At 49.8% G+C, this 20,910-nt stretch overlaps 1 protein-coding gene across 6 annotated transcripts in view; it reads right to left on the bottom strand.

Moving 5' to 3' along the window:
• LOC119176101 (uncharacterized) overlaps positions 1–20,910 on the bottom strand; it is a 59,953-nt gene extending 39,043 nt beyond the window's left edge. The window contains exon 1 of one of the 6 annotated variants that reach the window (XM_037427237.2): positions 20,653–20,910. The gene's annotated coding sequence lies outside the window, so the exon portion shown is untranslated. The other 5 variants (XM_075876946.1, XM_037427239.2, XM_037427235.2 and 2 more) reach the window with 5 other exon arrangements.

The following is a 20,910-nucleotide window of genomic DNA, read 5'->3' as shown; positions in this document are numbered from 1 at the left end:
TTGATTGTATACATATCGCAGAGCAGGCAAAGTCGGCATATCAATACCGATGTTTGCCAGAGTACGCGGCGATAGTTTTAATTCAGAGCCTATATTTGGCTGAACAGAATTTTCAACGTTTTTTCCCATGGCATACCATGCAGGCGGTCGAAGATTGCGTGTATGTTCATGTTGGTAAGACCACTAATTTCAAGAGAAGGTAAGCCCTGTAATGACGTGAGAACAAAAAAAAAGTTGACGTCAAATGCCCTCGCCGAACATGTATCCACGGGCCATGTGATCAACTGGGAGTAATCTTCCGTCATCACCACGAAAAAGAAACTCTTACCAAGGCTTCACCTAGAATATTTGTTTAACCAAGCCACACGCGCACGCCCTAAACAATAGTTGTAATCTTTAGCCAGTGCATGCGCGTTGACTCAAATATGGGATTAGACAACCATAAATAAGCTTATATTACATTGTGAACAAGACTCATGTGGCAGCTGTAACGTATTTAAAAAAAATATGTTATTACTTCGGTAGGCACTGCGTTTTCTACGTCCATACCAAGTGATCCCGTTCGCCTCATTCACAGGTGTATAAACACTTCACATCTCACAAAGAAGCTCACATATGACCAAGCGATGAAGCTGTACCGATACTATCTTTAAATGACTGGTGGGAAGTAGTGGTGAATGTATACTCCAAGTTTGTGTCTGATAGAGTGATGAGTGATTGGATATTAATGTGATGTGAGGCAACCGGCGCCTATGTCTGGTGTACAGCCGCGGTCACGTTTGTGTAGAGCACGCGAGCAGCGAGTTTTTGCTCTGTGGGGCGATACCTTGAGGCAGTTTCAGTCTGTGACATAGCCAGCCTGACTACTATAGGCCGCGCATCCTCCTGACCCCCCCGTCAGAGCCCGAAACTGCCGCGAGGTGTTGCCTTGCAGAGCGAAAACCGGCTGCTCGCGTGCTCTACACAGATGTGGCCGCGGCTGTACGTACATGCATGGGACGATGACCTAGTCAAGCAGATATTTTTATTCTCATCCCCTCCAACGCTGTATCCGAGAAAACATATTTGTTGAAACGTTATTGAGCAAAGTTGCCGAGGCACAACTTCACAATAAGATTTATTTAGAGCAGGTTTAACACAGGAAAGTTACTCTTGACTTCCTAAACTATAATAAACCGGTCCCGCAAAAGCGCGCGTTCATGTTAGACGTCAAGATCAGTGTTTCTGGCAGTCCGCAAGAATACCTATGTCCGCATCAAAAGCACTATACATGCACGCACGGTAGAGCAATGCGCGCACAATTACGCAAGGCAAGAACTGTGCAGCAGCCCCTTGATATCTCAGCGAGCCGCACACGGCTTACGTTCGAGGACGGTTTCGTTGCGCAGCGCCGTTTTTTGCGTTATTATTACTTTCTGCCTCTTTTTTTTTTCTTTTTTTTTTCTGCTCAGCACAGGCCAAAAGGCATGCCGGGCTTTCGCGTTTATCGGCAACCAACGACGACGCCTCTCGATTTGGCCTGCTTCCAAGGCAGCAGCAGAGGCTCGAGCGCGACGCGCTGGTGCTTTCAGCGCCATTTTGAGAAGAGATTTCTCCCAGTCGAGTCACCGCCAACGGTTTCTTGCAACCTTGTTTCGCTAGCTCTGCCCTCGAAACGTCACGCCGACGGAGGCCCAGCGCAAAAGAAGCCCGCTAATAGACAAAAATTACTCCCGCGACAGCGACGAATCGGCGTGCACCGAATCTGGCGCCATGCACGAATCATTCGCGGAAGCAGGGTGCGTGATTTACGCACGGCGTAGTGACGGCTCAAGTGGGACATGCCGTCAAACACCGCGCGCCGGGCACAACGTGCTACCTGAACAGACTCTAGCTTTGTGTGGGATTTCCATGTCGTGAGCGACGCAGACCCTGAGAGCGATGGAGCGCCCTGCAAAACTAGCAAAACCAAAGTTGCGTGCAGTAGTGAGGACGACTGCCGAGGGCAGCTATAACGTATAGAACAAACTTCTGCCGAGGAGGCTCGTGTCCATCGGACGATTGGTGTATTATTGACTGCGCTAAGGAGAATTAGGTGCCAATATGCACCAATATCCGAAGGTGATCGATCCCGTTGGCTCACAGCGTCTTCCAACCAGAAATTCGCGAGAAAACGAACATTCGCGGAAACCAAAGTGATGACGCAGATGTACACAAAACGTCGTGATATTCCCTGGCTCCCACAACATGCACAGTCACTGTATACGGAAAACAAGCGCAGCGACGTTGCGTCTCTTCAACGACGTGTCTCGAAAATTCAAAGTAAGCCGCATATGCATACTTATGTAGTTAGGAGGCGCACAGCTGCTAGTATTGAGCGGCGCTAGTGCAGTTATTCTCAGTCCCGTTGAAAGTCGCAGCATTGTTTGACAAAAAAAGAAAGGAAAAAAGCAAGCAAAAGCATGATTACTCAGCACCACACACGTGCCGCTCTTCGTCGTTGCCGATGTCAGCCGTCGCTAAGTGAAACAGCGTTTTCTTTTCCCCTAGTTAAGAGACTGAAAGCTGGTTTGTGTACCCATCTGTCGAACAATTTTTTTTTTTGTCTTCCTTTCATCACGCCGTCATTGTCGGGCCTTAGCCTCGAGAAGAATGCTGCTCCTCGACGCCACCTACCTCTGTGGTATTGTGCAACTGACAGAGCAACCCGGAAATTCCATTAATTTTAAAGAAACATGTTATAACTATACGTTGATCCAACCCCGCTTTAGAGTTAAGCTCAAGTTTCAGATACCCTTGGAAATCAAGGCTTTGAGCCACTGATAACATATGATAGCAGACACACGGTGGCCACATCGCACGACACAGGGAAAGGCGCGCAGAATGTGGTCTAGCGTACTAGTGGTTCATATATGTGAAAACGTTCACATAAACACTGATTTACACCAGTCTACTGGCAGCGCGCGAGCGTAATTTCAGCCTGATCTCAAGAGTACATAAACGCAGTTGACGGTTACACGCAAAGTTTTAGTGTTCAATCGTGTACAGTTTGTATTCACATCAAATGATAACCTTCATCCGAGTTATTTCATAAAGTGAATCATTGCAGAAACTTGATAAAGCTCCTGTGATATGTATGCGTAGATATTTCGCACAGTTTCGTCGAAGTCTTCGCGTAATTGTGACGCCCTGCACGATCCCCAAGTGTGCGATCGCGTCGCGTGAACTACCCACCCTTCCGGCAGACAAGGCACAAGGACACTTAATCGATAAAATTGATCGAACCGTACAAAAGGGCGCGTAAGGTTGGTGCGAACACGAGCATACATTTTAGTATTTCACGCGTTCAACCGTTCTGCACGTGTTTTAGTTGCAAATGAGAACACATCAATGCTATTCCAGGGTTGAGAGACATCGAACACACTTGTAACCCTTGATCACGCATAGAGGGGCCATTAATGCAGATGAGGCTTAGCTGTTAACGATGTAATGCTCCCCACAGACGACCACGCTCGCGCTGACAGCGTGTTATGCCGACCTCGCCATACGAAACCGTGACACATTACGCGAGATGTTTCGCTTGCTGTGCGTACGCGGTACACTGACCTCTGAAATATTGGGGCCACGCGTTTGCAGCCTCCGCGAGAGGTATTGCCTTTCACTCCAGTCGACACACAGTAAACAATGAACGCGGAGACCGTGACATCAACGCGAAACCTGTCAACTTGACCCGCCGCACTCTACATAGAGAAGCCCTTGTTAGAGAGTAGACAATTATGGTTCTTTGTTTTGCACACGCTGCCGTGAGAAGGGGAGATGCTGTGTGCCATTCATAAACTCGGCGGTGTCACTGCCGGAGGAGCGAGCACACACACACACACACACATATATATATATATATATGATGTTACGGGAGAATAACTTTACTTTATAAAACGAGGAATAAACTCGGTGGTGGACAAGATGGCGCCCAGTTGGCTCACAGATCTGACAACATCGTCCTCCTCTTTGTCTTCTTCGTCGTTCTCATCCTACCGTTACATGATTTCCCCGGCGGCTGGAGCACCGACCCGGTGCTAATCAGGAGGCACTGGAGTAATACGGTTTGAGTCGCGTAACATGCACTACGTCAGTGTGAGGGTGAAGGATGGCGGGGTCCGTAGGGGTGATTTCGTATGTGACGTCAGTTGCACAGCTGGTTGGAAGGGCCCGTGTGATCGCGTATCGGGTAGCATAATCGGTTGCTACTGCAATCCACCGATTACCCGCAGCTGACGTAGGAAAAGGGCCAAGCAGGTCCACGCCAACACGGTAGAATGGGTCTTGTGGGATGTGCAGTGGCTGAAGACGTCCGGCCGGAGGGGCATTTGGTTTTTTCCGTCGTTGACAAGGGTCGCAGGCTGCAATATAACGGCAGACGTCGCGGTACATGCCAGGCCAGAAGAAGCGCCGGCGAACTCTGTCGTAGGTCCGTGACACGCCGAGGTGACCCGCTGTAGGTGCATCATGAAGCTGGGCGAGAACAGTGTGACGCAATTGAATGGGAACGACGAGTAGTCTTTCGGGGCCGTCAGGACGCATATTGCAACGGTACAATACACCATCATGTATTTCAAACATTCGAAGGGAAGGGTCGGGCCTCACCGATGTGAGCCTTCGGATAATACCGTCCAAGAAAGTATCTCGTCGCTGCTCGATTCCAATGTCATGAAACGCGGATAGAGAGAAAACGTCGATAGGAAGGGTGGTTTTAGAGGAGTCACCGTCTGGAGGGTCGACAGGATACCGGGACAAGCAGTCCGCATCTTGATGCAGGCGGCCGGTTTTATACAGGACTGAGTAATCAAATTCTTGAAGGCGCAGCGCCCAACGGCCAAGACGGCCTGAAGGGTCTTTAAGGGACGAAAGCCAGCACAAGGCGTGGTGATCTGTGATTACTGTGAATGGCCGGCCGTACAAATAGGGACGAAATTTACCGACTGCCCAAACAAGTGCCAAACATTCCCGTTCGGTTATTGAATATTTTCTTTCAGCAGGCGAAAGAAGGCGGCTGGCATAAGCAACAACACGGTCTCGTCCTTGTTGTTTCTGGGCGAGGACTGCACCGATGCCATAGCCACTTGCGTCTGTACGAACTTCTGTTGGAGATGAAATATCAAAGTGGGCGAGGATAGGCGGAGACGTAAGCAGACACACTAGATTTTGAAACGCATCTGCTTGCTCAGGGCCCCAAATGAAGCCAGCGTCTTTTTTGAGAAGTTGAGTGAGAGGGCGTGCTACGTCGGCGAAGTTTTTAACAAAGCGGCGGAAGTAAGAACAGAGGCCAACGAAACTGCGAACGTCTTTGGTACAGGTTGGTACAGGGAAATCTCTTACTGCGCGTATTTTATCTTGATCAGGGCGAACCCCCACGGAATCAACGAGGTGTCCGAGGACAGAAATTTCACGACGGCCGAAGTGGCACTTTGCCGAATTGAGTTGCAGGCCCGCCTTACGAAAGACAGATAAGATTTTCGATAGCCTTTCAAGGTGCGTCGCAAAAGAAGGCGAAAAAACGATAACGTCGTCCAGGTAGCACAGGCAGATGGACCACTTGAAGCCGTGCAACAGAGCGTCCATCATACGTTCGAATGTGGCGGGCGCATTACATAAACCGAATGGCATCACTTTAAACTCGTAAAGGCCGTCGGGAGTGATAAACGCCGTTTTCTCACGGTCCATGTCATCAACGGCAATCTGCCAGTACCCAGAGCGGAGGTCAATGGAGGAAAAATATTTTGCGCCGTGAAGGCAATCCAGGGCATCGTCTATGCGTGGTAAAGGGTAGACGTCCTTCTTCGTTATTTTGTTTAAATGGCGATAATCGACGCAAAATCTCCAGCTGTTGTCCTTCTTCTTTACAAGTACAACAGGGGACGCCCAGGGACTGCATGAAGGCTCGATGATATTCCGAGAAAGCATTTTGTCGACCTCCTGTTGGATGATGCGCCGCTCTGCATGGGAAACACGGTAGGGTCTCCGATGGATTGGACTCGTATCGCCTGTATCAATCCGGTGCTTAACAACGGACGTCTGGCCGAGTGGGCGGTCGCCAAGGTCGAAGATGTCCCAAAAAGATGCAAGCAGGGAACGCAGGTCGTTAGCTTGTTCTTTCGGCAAGTCGGGGGCAATCATCTTGGTTAACACACTTTGGTCTGATGGAGGAGTAGACGAAGTTTTTTCGGCACTCGGGATGCTGTCATAACTTAGAGTGCAAATATGGCACTCTGCCGCCGGCACGATCTCGGCTAGAGATATACCACGAGGGAGGACTTGTGTACATAGTGAAAAATTCACTAAGGGTAGGCAGGATGCATTGGCCGTAATAGTGATGACGGTGTGAGGAAACGCAACGTTGTGCGAAAGCAGGACGTCAACATTGGGGGACACAATATAAACACCGTCTGGGACAGGTGGAACAGGGGAGACGCCTATGTAAGCTACTGTTCGTTGAGGGAGACGCAGGTGTTCTGTAGAACAAAGCCGACTTGGAGGGCAACTTGGAGGATCAACAACATTAGGTAGAGCGAGTTGCACTATACCGGCAGAGCAGTCTATCAAGGCCGAATGTTCAGACAAAAAGTCTTGGCCCAAAATTATGTCATTAGGGCAGTGTTCTAAAACATAAAACAGAACTGATGTGTGGTGTCCGGCGACGCTGACGCGAGCTGAGCACACACCAATTACGGCGACTTTTCCACCATCGGCCGTTCGGACCACAGGAGTTGGGCCAGGAGTAAGGACTTTCTTCAGCCGTGCTCTAAGGTCAGCGTTCATGATAGACACGTGTGCGCCAGTGTCAATGAGGGCTGTAGTAGGTACACCGTCGACGTCAACATTGATAAGGTTCTGATGTGCGGGCAAGGTCAGTAGAGGATTTTGGGATCGGGTCGGTATTGCAGCATCACCTCCAAGAGCTGCTCCCGTCAGTTTTCCGGAGGTGAACGCCGGAACGAGCTTGGGGACGGCGATCGGCGAGATGGGGGCGAGCGGGAGAAACGGCGTTGTGGCGAAGGGGAGCGGCTGGATCGGGGGCGCGAGGAATTCTCAGGCGTTAGCGGCTCTGTTTTCGGTGATGAGCGTGAATTCCAGACAGGTGGGCGATGGGGCGGAGGGTGAGGCCACGGAGCAGAGCTGGACCAAGCACGGCAGTGACGCGAAATGTGGCCTATACGACCGCAATTGAAGCATATCGGCCGGTCGTCTGGGGTGCGCCATACCGCCGGGTCGCGATAATGTGGGCTGGCAGAAAAACGTCGGTTGGGCGGGACAGTCACGGGTGGATTTGGTGTGGCGTAGTCTGGACGATGAATGGAGCAGACGTTTAAGACGGCGTTGGCCAGTTCTTGCCTCACGACGGTCTGTATGAGAGAGACGGTGGCGTGATAGCTTTCGGAGTTGGGGGAAGCTGACACGAGTGGAGCTGCGGCTTCTATTTCCCGACGGACAATACGGACAACGTCACCGGGACTTTCCGTAGAAGGCAGGCGAGGGTCTTCGCATGTGGACGTTGCAGCCGTGTTTGGAAGCCGGGCAAACTGGTGGAGAACACGGCGGCTCTTCGCTTCTTCAAAGCGCCGGCATTCAGAAATAATGTCGTGGACCGTAGATGAATTCTTGAACACAAGAAGGTGAAAGGCGTCATCTGCTATGCCCTTAATAATATGGCCAACCTTATCGGCTTCGGACATCTGCGAGTCTACCTTGCGGCACAAAGCGAGCACGTCCTGAATGTACGTGAGGTATGATTCGGTGCACGTCTGAACTCGACGTGCGAGCTCGTTTTGGGCGGCGCGTTGACTTCCCACAGGCCTGCCAAATAGCTCCCGGAGCTTTTGCTTGCATAACTCCCAGCTAGTCAGTTCTTCCTCGTGCGTCTCGTACCAGACCTTTGCGGTACCTCTGAGATAAAAAATCACGTTGGCCAGCATGAGCGTTGGATCCCATCGCATACGTACACCCACTCGTTCGTATGACTTCAGCCAGGCTTCTACGTCAATGCCACCAGTGCCAGAAAAGGTACCTGGATCTCTCGGGGGCTCCAAGATGAGGGTTGACGGTCCAGTTGGAGAAAGCACGGACGTAGTTGGAGAAGGCACGGTAGACGGGGAAGGGTCGGCATTGTTGACTGCAGTCGCCATGGGGGAGACCACTAGGCGCCCGCTACGAAGCTCCGTTTTGCGTGAAGTGAGTACCCCGCACCTCCCACCAATGATGTTACGGGAGAATAACTTTACTTTATAAAACGAGGAATAAACTCGGTGGTGGACAAGATGGCGCCCAGTTGGCTCACAGATCTGACAACATCGTCCTCCTCTTTGTCTTCTTCGTCGTTCTCATCCTACCGTTACAATATATATATATATATATATAGGCAAAACCATGAGGTGTCAAACAAATGGCGCACGCACGAAGGTCCGACCCTTGTGTTCAAATAGGTACGCAACACGATGGAGTTGTCTTGATGCGTGAAGCAGTAGCGCCTGCACGAGGACGCCAATCGAACTGGGCGGTTCTATGTTCCAGAAAAGTGAACGCATGAAATTTTTAAAAGAAATTGTGGTAAAGAAAAGTTAGCATTACGACACAAGAGCAAGTTAATTGAAGTACTACGTTTTTAAATAGCGCCAAGCGAGCTAAAGTGTTAAGAAAAGGGGGGCACATAGAAAAAACCTGATTACTGCAGTCAAGCCAATGAAAAATAAGACGGATGAAGTCTGTATGTAAACTGTGCCAGGGCTTTGTTAAGATTTCGCGCGGAAAGAAATTACAATTATTGTGCTTAAATTCAAGGTTTAAGCGTTAATCTGAAATCACGCGCATTCCCTAGCGGATCTGTTTATTCGAACAAAAAAAATAAACATACTTTATTCTCCTATGTCTCTCCATTCTTCGTCTCATTTCGCACTGTTTGACATGAGTCGAAATTCATGTGGAGTGTCCATATAAGAGCTGTCGCGATAAGTTCCCATCGGCAAAGGAAATTTCTACTGTGAAAGACCATCTACTGGACCGCCGACTGAGCGTTACGAAAGAGGAACTTGTATCTTGTTCCAAGCACATTGTGACGTAAGCATACCGTAACGATACTGCTACGCATCTTGTGTAAATGTTGCCCACCCTTAAACGGTTCGCGATATGCAAAGGAGACGGTGGCCCACATAATCGGAGCATCACAACCACTAAAACGAACGTGCTCAAACAGGCATTATTCTTCCATTAGCACAGCGGAGTGATTTCGGCCACGACCCACAACAGCCTTATGTACAAGTTCAAGTTGTTTCTTACAGCCTAGCCAATTTTATACGCCTCACGAGCGCCACCTGTAATCACCATTGATGGCTTTATATAAACAGCCGCCAAATAATAGGCGTTCAAGTGGGCAGGTGAGTGAACACAGCTGGCGCGACTCCTGGCAGGGGCCATTACAGTCTCCTAGAGTGGCCTTGAACTGAGTATATATCCCATCCCCGACGCTCCTCTCTGCCGTGAAACCTTAAATTAGACGATTACGGTCTCCGCCTGGCTTTGCGCAGCTGGTACGTACAGATGTGTTTAGGCTGCTTACTAGAGCGAGGCATACCGCCTACAACTGCAGGCGCCGCTCGAAGATCGTGGATGCCGCACGTGCCTACCAAGGGGGGAAAAAAGGCACTCCGTCGAGGAATTTCGAGAGACGAGTTTAATTAGTCGAAGAGTTGCGTTACATGCACAGTCTTGCCTGCTACATTAATGAAACTTGGTCATTCGCGTCACCGTTTCACGGTGTTTCGTCTTTGCCAACTGCTACTCGGGGCGTGTAACGACCGCCATTCTTAAAGCTGGAACAGTAAGGCCACGGCTGTGATGCGACACGCATGTTTAGCTGCCTCGTTGCAACAGCGCCAACTTTGAAACGCAACTAAACCACGCTTCTTGCCTACGCACTCCCTAACGCCTGGTGTGTTCATGCTCGGTGCGGATGCAATGGCTGGTGATCGTAATTGTAGCGCGTTCAGTAGTGCATGTGAATACCAAGATTTAATAAAAGAAGGTCGCTATGCACACCAGAGAGCCTTACGAAGAAGACATGTGCTGATAAAAGAGCTCGTGGGGCACTTGAATCGTCTATGTGACAACCGCTTGTTTCGTGCATTACGTTACGCATCTGGTCTAAGATGACGGACCGTACTTCACAAAAACACTTGGTCTCTACAAAGGACCGATATTACCAACCGGTGGGTGTTGTCAACGAGTGGTAAGAGTGTTTCTCAGAAGTGTAGGCATTTTACCCTCAATACCAATATAAAATTGACCACAGAATTTGCATTCAACCTTGGCTATTCTGCGTTCTTACAATGAGCAAACGTTCCAGGTACTGATTTCATCAACAGGAACGAAAAAAAAAATAGCAGTGGGTGAGATTATGACATTGCCGTTTGCAAGTGTTTGCTTCCAAGCACACATAGGCTGTTCTTTTTCATATTGGTATGGACAGTACATGTTCATCAGATATACTGACGCGACAAGAGCCACTGTTGGTCACTGGAAGTTTTTACGCTTGCGAGACCCAGTTGACGAGCCACATTTCGCGCAATCCGGATTTCCACCGCAAGGAATTTAACCTAGCACAACACATCAACTACAGTAGTCAACAACTACATAGTTTAGTCACGTAAGGAAACAGATGGCTTCGACGGAAGTAACGAGGACAAGCGCTGCGTGAAATCAATGCAAGCGGGCACGCCGGCATTGATGCAATCCCAGCGCTTCTCCTCGTACCAGCAAGCACCAGTTAACTGTGAATTACGACGACATGGTAGACTAAGCACTGGCGAACCTGAGACTGTAGTTCATGGCCGCATGTCGATGAATTCATTCCTACTTACGGTTCGTAAAGACTGCAGACTAGGAAACCATGACCATTGCGCGATGTCAGCAGACCGTGTTCACGGTCGACAACGAAGGAGACACGAGTATCCCGATGGCGCGCAAACACGCGAGTGGAATTTCACACGACTCGGTCGGGCTCGCCGACTGGAAACCGGAAAAACGACTCGTACACTTCACAGTGAAATACGTGCAGTGGGTACCCCGTGCCTCCCACCGACCAAGTGGCCAGCTGTTGAGGAGCGCGCATCGGCACTGCGAATAGCCCGGGAACATCACGCTGCGGTAACGCGAGCCGACCGCAACAGGACGCAACCTCTCAAACATGCCCTTCGCACGGGCGGTGGTCCTCCGTGGAGCAGCGCACGCTCTCAGATAAGGCGCCGTGGCTTCGCTCCGGACAGCGGCGTAGCATGTAGTGCACGCGCATTTCCGACGGGCCTCACCTGGCCTCAGCTGGTTCCGCCACGGGTGGTGGCGACCGCCGGTTCCAAGTCACGACTGCTGGTTCACTCCGTCGCGCACGGGCACGCATCGGGCGTAAACAGCGGCAATACATCGCGGCGAAAGCCGCGGCTACGAGCTTGGCGATCGCACGCCGTGCCAGTGGTAGCCGTAAACAAGACCCGGACAGCCGCTTACCTGGCTGCTGCCGCCGCTGGCGTGGTGGCGCTCTAGTGGAGAGGGAGCCCCGGCCTTGTGGTTGTCAGGTGTGGGGGGCCCCCTCGAGAGGGCTTATCGCTGCGGTTTTTTTATCCCGTCGCCGAGGAAACTATCGGCCGTTGATGCGCTGCGTGGAATGGCGTTGCTCGACGGACGACGAGCTTAGACGGAGAGGCGTGCTATGAGACTGGCTGCGTCTTGCGTCAGCAGGAAAAAAAAGCGGTCGGGCGTCGGGCAACTGTGGGACGCGCAGGGAGAGGGAACCGGTGCCACCGCCGCGTCGGCGTTGCGCGTCCCGCCGACAGAGTCGAGCAACGACAGGCTGCCGGGCCAGCTTCCCACCTGCGGCGGCTGTTCGTATGCGCTGCGTACTTTGCACCGCGACACGAGGGGGAGCAAACCAAAGAGAGAGAGAGAAAAAAAAAGAGAAGAAAATGTGGCTCTCGTTTTCACGGCCTCGCTCTTTCGCTGTCGACCGTGAACTTTGGGAGCACGGTATGTATGACCTGTGTGGACCGACTTCTATTCCAGTTACCGCCACACTGCCATCATAACGTTGCTTTTGACAAATAAAAAAAAAAACATGTGTCCGCTCTCTTCGAAAACAGGCACAAGAACGTTCATCGGACATTATATGCGAAACCCGAGGTGGTGTTGTGAATTTAACCCCCCCCCCCCCCAGCACGTCCCCTAGAAAACTTCAGTCTGTATGCATGCTTATTACATGCGCACATACAATCGCACGCACGCATATAAAAGGGTTAGGCTATAGTGGGAATCTCCCACCCCTCCCAAGTAAAGTTCTTATATGTGGGGCCTTACACTCCAAAATCACGGTATAATACGGAGGACAGCAAGGAGGGCTCCATAAATTTTGACCAGCTGGTGTTCTGTAATGTGCACTGCCATCGCACAGTACGCAGGCCTCTACCATTTCGCTTCCACCGAAATGATACCGCTGCGCCGGGATAGAACTCAGGGCTTTTTAGGGTCAGCAGCAGAGAACCCTAAGCACTGATCCACCGTTTCGGACCCAGTGAAGTTGCGCGTACCGCGTGGTCAGGCACCTTGAATAAACAACCAGCAGATTCATATTGTAACTTTTTTAGCGCGCACAAAATACATAACAAAAGAGACGAGCGCTCGTCTGTCTCTCCCTTGTTCTCTATTTTGTGCGCGCTAAAAAGTTATAAGAATACATACCAACTCGCCCAGCTATCTGTTTTACTGTAACCAGCAGATCATTCCCGTCCTTTTTTTTTCGGCAACACAAGATGCAAAGTGAACTTCAGTGATCCAAATCACATATGTTTAGTGGAACTCTTCCTTGTGCTGTAGTTTCGCGTGCCTGTGAGCAAAATAAACCAACGAGTTGTCGCATGTAAGAAGCGGGAACAAAAGGTCGAGAGCGTGATGATACCGTCGACAGCATGTTTTCCCTTGTGTCCAGGTGCTTTCAGCACTCTTTCTCAGCGAGATGTGTCGCGCGCGCTCGTAAAACGCGACAGACGCTTTTCGGTACCTTTTCAAATGCTCTTTCCGTGACAACAGCCGGCCCACGACAGAGTGTCGCATTGGCAGGGAAGCCCCATTATTTCTGGCTTGTAATTCTTTTGCGAGCCCTGGACTCTCGCGTTTTCTTATAATCGGTGGAACATTGGAATGTTATTACAGTCGTGAAAAGAAATACCATTGCCCAACGGGAGTCATCGAGAAAGAAAGAAGCGGAGCGCGGCAGACAAAATGTAAAATTGTGAGAACAACATCGAGGTTCAAAGTCGATCGAGTCTGATCGCGGAGTTCCGCATTCCTGCGCGATGGTGGCGGTGCTCCCCTGACGAAGAGGCGGGAGGGGGACGGGCAACAAGACGAGGCCCACCTGCATAAAGGGCTTCTGAGGGAGGAGTGTCGTCAGATATTGTGCGCCGCGCCGCCGTAGAAAAGGCCGCTGTTGCTCTCTGGTTGCCCTCGCATCCTCCCTTCGGACGGGCACCCGGTCTTCCCATCTGTTGTGTTTCGTTTTGCAACGCGGAGAGCTGGCTTCGTTCGCTGTTCTTTATGGCCACATTGCGCGGGGTGTTGCCTCGACTAGACCATCTAGTGTGGCGCGCATATGCGCGCGGCTGCTCGCGATCCTATCTTGAAGAGGGGGGCCGCTCGAACGCACCCTTCTTGGGAAGGCGACAGATCCTCAGAGGACTGCTACATGTGTTGCTCAACGGAGTCATGGGAAATCAGTGTACCGCCGGGGGCATACTCGAAAAGTGCGCGCGCGCGTTTGCTGCTCAAACACGAAACGCGCCCGCGAAAAGATAGATATCAGCAAATTCGGTCAGCGCCGAAGGAATAAACGAGGGGGAAAAAATAAAATAAAGGGTCAGCACGCGGCCTTTCGAAACGAAACACTCTACAGGCATCACAAAAACGAGTTTTGCATAAGTTGCCAGAGCAGGTTACCAGAGCGGAAGACTTCGTTTCCCGACGTGCTCTGTATGCGCGCACTTAGGTAGAATGCTTCGCTCCACTAAGACGTATGCAAAAAAGCGAAGTAGGGAGGCGGTTTCGACGAAGTTCCGCTCTTTCATGAGAGTGGGGAAGGGAAGCGCAGTTTGCGCGTTAGAACAGACGCTAGAAGAGGTTGTCAGGTTACGCATGGTGTAGATGCACTGCATGAATAGTCCCAAAGTTCTTCTGCCCATCGCAGCAAGAAGCGATAACGGCACCTTGCGCCCATGAGACATTCCTTTAAATAGTTTCTAACTGAGCTGAAGTTCAATAAGTGAATAAACCCGCGAACGAGTTTGCAAAGCACGTGGGCGGATCCCATTAAAAGGGGTCATTAAAGAGCTCTCCCCTCTAGTCGCCATCACGTCATATATTGACGGTATCTATTATGGTCTACGTAATTCGTAATTGATTAAAACTTTGAAGATCTTTTGTAGACCCGATGTGCCTATTGTATCACGATTTCGGAGTATTTTTACGTATTCTATAAAATACTTTGAAATCCGCGACAACAAGCCGATTTAAGTGCAAGGAAACTTTGATGCGAAATTTAAAAATGAAACTTTGAACATTGTTTTCTTTGTCGCACTGTTTCACAAGCAAAAAAAAAAACGCCAAATCTATTCGTGAATCGGGGTTCATCGCGTACAATACAAACAGAATTTCTGGTTTCTGTCTTCGCTTGGTTGAGCTCACTTTGAACCTCTGTTCGTGCACTGCTCGTATAACTGCACGCATGTGGCGCGACAACATACACTAAATGCAGTTGATCGACAGGTTTGCATCGAACAATCATTTGCTTTAGAAAGTTGGGTGAGCTGTATTTGGCTTATTTTACGAGAAAAAAAAAGAACAGTTACTCCCTCATGTCGAAAAGAAAGCGCCGTTATACGCAGTTTGGCGAGTGGGTCACGGCGAGTGGTTCTAAGGAAAAATAAATGAAGAGAAAAGCACGTTGTTGTTAACTGCCTCTCAAAACGACGAGCGCCCGCTTGACTGACGTCTACATTCTGTTCAAGCCTTTTGAAGTAATTGAAGACGAAACCACGCTCGCCATTATTTCTTTCATCTCCAAAACAAACGAAGCCCTACCGCACAAGCTATAGCTTTCGCTCACGTCAACGCACGCAACACGCCATTCTGCTTCGTCTCCGTCTCGCCAGGCAAATATTTTTTGTTTTGTTTCGTAGGTAAGCTTATTTTTCAAGGTCGCTGACGCGAAAACGTTTACCCTTTCTCTCTCTCACATACGCACCCGCAAATACGTGTGTATACATTGCTTTCTGTATATATATATATATATATATATATATATATATATATATATATATATATAGCGGAGCAGCCCTGTCTCGCGCAGATTATTTTCCTCCGCTCCAGCCATTACTCTCCCGTGACAAAATTATTGATTGATTGATCGGAGTTTTCTGAAGCCGCGTGCCGGCTCCAACGTTCCTTTGTGCTCAGCTCAGCCGTTTCTTCCTCGCTCGTGGCACCATCGATATTCGTCACTGTTTAGCGTGACTCGGGTGCCGATTAGGCTGCTTCCTGCGATCGGGGTCGAGAGCACGCGAAAAGCAGGGGGGAGGGGGGCATCTACTGCTACACCCTTCCAGCCTCGCTTTAAAATCAGATCAGCTCACAGCGGTCGTCGGCGTTGTCGCCATCCGCGAAGCAGCACCCCCACAAAAACTGCAGTGTGTTCTCGCGGACGCCAGGCAAAGGGTTGAAATCTCCGCTCGCTGGACGACGTTATGCATGGCACGGTACGACAGCGAAATCTTGACTCGAATGGCGAACTCCCCGATTTTTCAGTAATTTGCCCTCGAAACGCAAAGTACGTTCAGTTTCGCTTTGGTTCGTCTCGCCACTTTTATGTTCTCGGTTGATGTTTTAGTGTTTGTCCACCATATGCGGATGAAATTTCACGCCCTTTAAGCAAAATAACACGAGCCTGGCTTCAACGCAAACGCACCCATAATACAGACATAGAAACCCTGCCTGCGGTAACATTCATTTGTATAGCATCGATTTTTTAGCGAAACGGAGACGTGGAAATAAGCTTTCTCGAAGTCCCCCGTCCCGCGGCCCGTAAAGCAGCGAAACTTTCAATTATGCAACTCTCGGTTGTAGTTATTAATGAAGAACACCTACAACTTTCTCCTCAACAGCTCATTGTGAAATTAACTCACTTTATACCGGAGACTCTCTCTCTCTCTCACTCTCACACACACACACACACACACACACACACACACACACACACACACACACACACACACACACACACACACACACACACACACACACATACACCTATATACAAGTCGTTATCAAGCTTTACAAATCGCTATAGGCAATAGGACAAATCGATGCCTGTAATTCTTCCGCCGCGGTGGAGCAGTGGTCAAGGTGCTCGGCTGCTGATCCGAAAGTCGCAGGTTCGATTCCGGCTGGGCGGTCGCATTTTGAATACAGGTGAGATGATATAGAGGCCTGTGCGGTGTCAGTGGCTCAGCGCACGTTAAAGAAGACCAGATGGCTGAAATTCCCGTCGCCCTCCATTACAGCGTCTCTCATCAGTGGTCTTGGGACATAAAACATGAGACATTATTATTATGCCAGTAATTTATATATGTGCTTTATTTCTTTTGCCCTTGGTTGTCGACCCAAGTCAGCTGTGTTATACAGCACGACGAACGGAAATGGCTGCAAGCACGTTGACAAAACAGGACACACGTGCCGTGTTCTCTCCGATTGTAAACGACTCTTAGCATTCGGCGCCCGGATGTGTGAGCATATATTGACGTGGCTCGGTGCGGAGCGATGACGAAGTGCGAAAAGAATGTAAAGACTAACATGATTCGAGCTCTTGTTTGTGAGCGAAGTGACAGATGATGCAGTATACATGAAAGCGAGAAATATGACAACTGTTGCTGACATTTATCGCTGCGCTGTTCTGGGTAAATGGTAAACATCATGGAAAAGATGTGGTGAAAGACGGGCATACAGAAAAGTGCTGTTACGATGCAGACCCGTACGTGACTACTCTCGTGCAACGCGAATTCCCCCCACCGATAAGGCGCCTCTATGCACCCGCGCAGACATGCAGGGCTGCAGGGTGTCATCGTTGTAGGCTGGTTGAGGCAACAATAACGACGTGCTGCGGCCTCTGCTGATGTTCGAAACGTAACCATCGCCAAGCACGCTTGTTCTCGCTTCCAAATGATGGCTCTTGCTTACTGGAGGTCTACCACGATAGCAGACGGCAGGCTTTGCACATGCAGAAAGATGCAAAATTGACGCAAATAATCGCGATAACTTGAAGGGAAAGCAGCAAACATAACGCCAAATGTGTACGCACATATGTAAGTAAGTACGTTATGAACTCTGTGAGAATGTAAAGATGGGAGCTCGTACTGTCTGCTCCACTGGCGCATGCAAGCTACTGCTGTGTAATCTATCTGAGGGTGCCACACTTTGACGCCCAAATTGTGATTTGGACGTGAATTATCATCGAGCGCAGACAGCTAAAGACCAACGCGCGTTTAGCTGCGTCACCGCATTGTCCGCCCACGCATTGGGACCGAGCCAGCTCACGCGGAAACTGAATCATGTCTTACGCATTGCGGACACGACCCGAAGACGGGCGCCTGCGGTGTTTGCAGTGCGCGCCCGTCCGTAACCTGGTAATCAGCGGATGGCCCTTCCGGCCATGTGCTCGCCTGTTGCTATTATTAGAAGTGATGTCTGTGGGTCACATTCGGCGATGCTATAGCTGCACGCACGAGGAAGCCGGGTAAGTGCAGGAGGTGTGATTCGGTCATGCGGCATTGAAGGGCGCTGAACATTACTCTGCCGAAAAGCAGAAGTACACATGAAAGCGACGAACGCGGAGGCGCGTAATACGCGCAATAGATGCAAGTCACCAAATGCACTTCCCAGATCCACTGTATTTACCTACTGCTTGCGTTCTTTGACAAATATAAAGTTATTTCACGGTACATAATCTAGTTTATAAATTACTTGCAGCATGTCACGTCTTTACGCGATAATCCATCGACATGACGCATGTGCCACTTGCTATACATCAATATTTATGAAAACTAACAGACAATGATGCCATAGAAACAAAACTTTGTGAAGTTATACTATTGGTAACCGTATATAATGAAAAAGTGAAGAAAGAAAAGTATATGAAAAGTTACCTTAGCGCTGGTAGGTGCCGAACCTGGGGCATTAGAACAACGCGTCCGATACTCTGTATACATAAACGATCATCAATGGGGCCATTTCATGGACTTTATATGAGCGTTCAAACCAGGGAGTGAGTTAGCGCCGCTACTAGCCATGACGGCGATTGTGAAAAACTCGTTTTCTACCTACTGGCGTCACGCAGCACATGACCTTATAACGAGCAGGCAGCTGAGCAATAATTGTTTGCTAACTGATAGAGTTTAACTCCCCAAAACCATCATATGATTATGAGAGACGCCATAGTGAAGGGCTCTTTAACGTGCACCTGAATCTAATACACAGACCTCGGACATTTTCGTCTGCATCAAAAAGGCGCCCGCCGTGGCCGGGATTCAAGCAGCTGTCCAAAATGAGCCATGAAGTTCCCACTTCTTTCTTTCTCGCTAGACTTCCGAACTTCATGTAAAGAGACGTGAATCTATTTTCGAGACACCAAATAGGAGTGTCATGGTGCTCTTCAAATTGTATACTATGTGCTGAGTATCTGTTAGGTTGAGCAACTTCACACTCTCGATATTCTGCAACTTGAATAGCAACCATGGTGCCTTATTTGTAAAAAAAAAAAAGTAAGGAATAGACGTCGACTTTGCAGTCAACTTCCCAACATAGTGATGTCGTACAGGTATACATTTTCTTTCTTCCCGACAATCATCGTCACCATTGAACAAATATACTGTTATACTAACTCTCTAGTCACTTGTCCATGGAACACGTCTCGTACATGCATCAATTTCTAAACTCATCGGTACATACTCATGAGACTTAATTGCGAACTGTATAGTCCAGAATAAAGTCGTCTGCCGCTTTCAATATGCGATTAAGATGGCTAAAATCATTACCCTGCTTTTTCTTTTAGTGTGGGAATCAAGGTCCTTCTGGCAGTTTCCCCTTGGCTGCTTTGATACTGCCCACATTTTTTTTGTTGTTCAGCCTAGCTTCTATCGTTTTAACTATTAGTATTCGGTATGTTGCCAAGTTTCTTCCTGCTAACGAGCTTTGGCAGCCAGGAAGCTGCATTTTATTACTTTGATAATAAAATTCTCTCTACTGCGTCGTGTTCTTGTTCACAGGCATTGTATTTTTTCCCGAAGGACCAAAGTAGATTCGTGTGCTTTTACCCTGAACGTTACACCAAGACGACGACAGCTCAATGGGTCATGTGCCCCTCGTGTCTTCCAGTAATTGCACCCTTGGCGTTACAACGAGGTGGTGGCCTAGCTTTTCTTGCGGCGTCCCACGTGTGTGCATGTCGAAGGATCCCCGCTGAAGCAAGCCATTTATTTTATTTATTTATTTCATAGTCGCGTCCGGGCCATTGGCATTATGGAGGAGGGTCAAACACGATTTCTTTACTTATACAATGTTAACTAATAGTAAAAAATAAAAAAAAGCGTGGCATACCATGGTTCTGCGCAGCAATCTTTCTTTCCTTCTGTCCTTGTGGGTTAGTTGTTACAGGGTCGTTTCATTAGCGTAAAATTTCGCCGAGGTCGTGTCGGGAGCGCTGTACCGGAGGTAATACGGATGCGCTTTGAAAAGCAGGCGTCTTACCGCTATCTTTCTCGTACGAGCGCGTTTACGACGCCGTGAAGGTGGCCGCCACGTAGTTATCGCCGGGTGCTCGAGCGCCCAGAGCGGCCACTAACAGCTCTCTCGGCTGTAATTCTTTCTCGCAGGCCCGCGGCAAAGAAAGCGGGCATTGGAAGCATTGATTTTGCACGGCGACGACGGCCCGCCTTCCTCGGCGAGGAGCGGCACGCTGGACCAAGCGCCTTTCGACGGCGGCCTCCGTGTCCTCCCGGAAGTGCTGCTGCCAGTCGATGCCCCGTCGTTAACGGCCGCTGGCAATTACACAGGCCCAGCAATTACGCACGCAGCAACGCTTTTCACTGGCAGCTAGACACGGCCGAAGACAATAGAAGTCCGACGAAGCCTGCTGCTTGTCGGGCCGCCTCGGGCAAGCGGGCGTTAAGGAGGGAGGGCGACGGAAAAAGAAGCCAGCGTCGGTGACACGTATAGATTCTGTCGTCTCGCTCGAAAGGGAATGACTCCCCCCCACCCCCCTGTAAGCGTCCTCTCCCTCGCCCCTGCTCGATTTAGTTTTTGACTCCGCTTCCCCTTCAGGGCTTCTTCGGACGATGTTTGCACGCGAAACAAGCACGACCGTTCTCGGGGCCATGTGCCGCAAAGAAGACGGCCTGAGAGCGGCTGGTACGAGACCTCTCTCGATGGAACTGCGCGTACGTATACATGCCTTCGACTCGGGGAGCACCGTTCAACGAGTCGCGGCTCTACGGAAAGCGACGGCGCTTGCATCTGTTTTGAACACTTTAAACTTACCTTAGCAGCGTGGCGGTAACGCGCTTCAGTGGAGTCGACACGAAGATGGCGTTGAGCGTGCATTTCCGGGGCGTCCTTCTCACAAAGTCCCCGCCTTTCGATTGGCTACGTCCGTCAACTCAGCACGCTCGGCTGGCGTTGCACACTGCCAACGTAATAGCACCATTGCATCAACACCGATGATTCTCAAACAACGCGTTTAGTCCACCGTCTTCACACTGCGTGGCGTACTGGCCTTAACGACGCGAAATTCACGCG

The sequence above is a fragment of the Rhipicephalus microplus genome, chromosome X (assembly GCF_043290135.1).
Source record: "Rhipicephalus microplus isolate Deutch F79 chromosome X, USDA_Rmic, whole genome shotgun sequence".
In the NCBI taxonomy this organism is placed as follows: domain Eukaryota; kingdom Metazoa; phylum Arthropoda; class Arachnida; order Ixodida; family Ixodidae; genus Rhipicephalus; species Rhipicephalus microplus.
Note: the sequence above shows the minus strand (reverse complement) of the source record. Positions and strands in the feature narration are given on the sequence as shown.